Genomic DNA, 3,536 nt, shown 5'->3' with positions numbered 1-3,536 from the left:
GAGCATCTGGTGGATTAGAACCAGGAGCCTTCAGGATTGCAGTGCAGCTTCTTGCCACTGGGCCACCAGAGCTCCCTGTTTACATAGTTTTGTAAGAAACACAAAATGGACCAAGAGGACAGTCTCATGATGGGGTGGGGTATTAAATGATGAATGAATATGTTTTGTGCCTGAACAATGATTTCATTATCTTAAGTCCTTCAAAATAAAGATCTTTTCTTTCTTTGGAAATGGAATATACTTCTGCAGAACCCAGATATCATGACAGCATGGACAGCAATAATGGAATTTTCCTCTAATGCTATGAGTCTTTTTTTTTTAAATTACAGATGCCTTAGAGAGCTATGAACTCTTGAAAAAGCACACATAACAAATACAAAACTCTGGACAGATTCAGAGACTTTCTAGGACTCTGGCATACAGAGGTCTACAGATTTAAAGTTGAGATTTCTTTAAGCTGTACCAGGTGCCAGAATAGAGTCTGCAAAGAGTATGATACAGATTCTCAGAGCTGATGCTGGCTGAAGCTGGAGCTTGCCGAATCCTGCATATTATTCTCTTTAATTGGCTAAGAGCACTTGTTGGGAGCCCTGATGGCATAGTGTATGGTGAGTTGAGCTGCTAACCAAAGGCTTGTGTCTCCAGCAGCTCAAATCCACCAGTGGCTCCTCCCATTGCAGTTTACTGACTAGGAATGAGCCTAAACTCAAGAGCAGTGAGTGAGAGAAGTGAGATCAGAGAGGTATTAACAATAATAAGGGTTAATGGCAGTCCATTTAGGACCTCTTTTCACCAACCCCATCCATATAGAGGTTTGCAATACTGCTGTTGGTGGCCGCTTCTAAGAATCTATCTGGTGTGCGCAGCCTTCTGGAAGTAAAGCCAAAGAACTTTTATTTCTTTTTGTAATCTCCAGCTCTAATTTGTGTCTTTCTCCTATTTCCAGTGAATCACTACTAATTAACCATGAAATCATCTTACTAAAGAAAGATATTAACAGCATCTTAAAGAACTGATCAATTATTAAAATCAGAACAATACATACCATGGAAAGCAGGGGATGGGAGGGAAGGGAAGCAAGCAATGTTAAGGGTGACAGAACCAAATAACAAAAGGAGCTTCTGCAACTGTGGGAAATCCCATCTGCACAGCATATTCATTCTAGGCAATTTGATTTCCAGACTAATTAGGCAATGAGGTCCTCTGCATCCTGATACATATTTATTAGCAATCACTATCATTTATTCAATACCTACTAACTGTGTCAGACACTGTAGAAGACAGTAATATAATTGTCTCATTCGAAGCCCACAACATCTCTGTGAGGTTATTAGTAATATCCATTTTACAAATGGGGAACCAAGAATGACAAAACTAAGTTTATATCTGATGTCACAGAGCTGGGGTTTGAACCTTGGTCTTCTATCTAACTCTTGAGCTCTCTTCTCCCCTGTGTTGCCTCTGGGTAAAAGAAAGTCCCCACACTTAGAGTAATAAAACTCTGTCTTTTTTCACCCCTTCCTCACCCAGTTTCACTTAAGGTTTTTGTGCCCCAGAAATTCTTGGCACCACCGAGTCCCACAGGCAAGCTGCTGTATTTCGCAAATTTGCTGCACCTTCTGCCTTTCTGCATTGCAGTAAAGCGGAGGCAGTTCACACTGGGCTCCGGGCCCATCCAACCATGAATCACCTCTGCTCCTGCTAAAAATTAGGTGGAATCAGTGTGTTCTTCCCTTGTTATGAAAGAGGGGAAAGAATGTCTTTGATAATTTTATAAAGGGATTTCACAGCTCAGCATCAAAGGGCCTGAAAATGAGAGAATATTAAAAGAAATAGATAAGAAGTGATGAATCCAAGGTGCTTAGAATTCCTTTCACTGCGCCAGCTAAAGAGAGGTGTAATATCTGAGCATTTGTCTAGAAGGTAAAGTCTAAAATCTCAGCTCCACAGAAGAAGTAAATCACAAATAGTCCTGGGTATAGGCTTCTAGAAACACTCCATGAACCTCATCACAGAATCATTCAAGTGTCCTAAGTGCAAAAATAAAACAGGTTTGTTTGGTTTTTTAGTGTATTTACAAATATATTAGTAGAGAATTTATAGAACACTCAGAAAAATACAATGATTGAAATCTGCTGTACCTTCTGCTCCAACCAAGGCCATTTAGAACAAGTGCCCCCACTCCAGGTCCCTCGCTGCACCCAACCCCCAGCCTGGACTGTCCAAAGATAGAAGGCATCCCTTTAGCACACTCTAAGCCAGATCTAATAAGGATATTGATTTCAAAACAGAGCCCAGAGAAATAGAAATCTCCCTGGAAAGAAACAACAGCTGGAAATGTTGCTTATTTATGAGAACACACCACTGATTTCTAATTAGTATTCACTGATTTCTAATTAGTATTAAAGTCAATTTTACTACTATTTTTTTAAAAATCTCTAAGGTCCTAGAAAAAATGAAACCATAGGAATACTTCTTTTCTTGAGATGAGCTAAATGAGAACACAGAAGGTAATTTAAAATGGAAAACTGAGAGAGATCAGAAGCCCCTTAAACAGCATGTATGTAAAATTTTCCCTCACAGAACACACACTACTGGTTTTGCTGCATTTTCAGGTTTAATGTGCAGGGTTAGATTAATGTCACCAGACATTCTGCTATTTTCAAATATCTCAAATGGATGTGCCATTTGCAAATGGGATGAGTGTTCCTGAACCCAGGCAAACAAAGGACCGTTTTTATTACATTACCATGCTCTGCAGCATGCCCTTAACGGAGAAAGGAAATGATTAGTACGGAGATCAAAGGGCTCCTCTCCTTCTCTATTGATCTCCTAGCAGATGATTTGATTGTTCTCATGCTTTATGCTCTGATTTCTCAAGCTTAATAGGTGGGGGTGGGGGTGAGGAAGAGCTGGGATTTAGTAATTCTTTCCTGCAAAACCTTCGCCCACACACAGACACACAGACGTACACTTCGTAATAAAACAAAGTAAGACACACTGCAGGTATTTAAAGATTTATGCTTTTGCAGTGCCTCAGTGATCCTGAATAAAACAAAATAGAGAACTTAAGGCCATAAAGAAAAATGAAGAGACGATGAAGGGTCTCTGAGCTTGCTTCCTCATTGATTTATTATCGTAGACACCACATTCATGCTTTCTCCCCAGATGAGCCAAGTGGCCTCTGGCCTATACAAGTTTAAGATATTTCATTCAAACACCGTCCCTTCTGAAACACCAAACCCTCTGTCACCTATTGGTTCCAACTCATGGGAGAAGACTTCCCATCTTTCTTTCTCCTGGTGAATTTTAACTGTCAATCTTTCTCTAACAGCACAAGAAATTGTGCACTATGCCACAAAGATTCCTTTACATCACGTCTTTTAGGGGTTACAAAATGCTCAGCAGAATGTAGGAATGATTTCATTTATATAAGGGCTGGTAATTTGAAACATAATTGGCAGTAGTTTCTTAGAAGTGTGGGGTTTGGTTTTGTTTTGGTTTGGTTTTTTTGAGATGGAGGAAATCTTTATTGT

This window comes from Elephantulus edwardii, unplaced genomic scaffold (assembly GCF_000299155.1).
Source record: "Elephantulus edwardii isolate Elephantulus edwardi_28Jun2011 unplaced genomic scaffold, EleEdw1.0 scaffold00006, whole genome shotgun sequence".
NCBI lineage: Eukaryota > Metazoa > Chordata > Mammalia > Macroscelidea > Macroscelididae > Elephantulus > Elephantulus edwardii.
The sequence above is the reverse complement of the archived record's forward strand: the minus strand, read 5'-3'. Positions refer to the sequence as shown.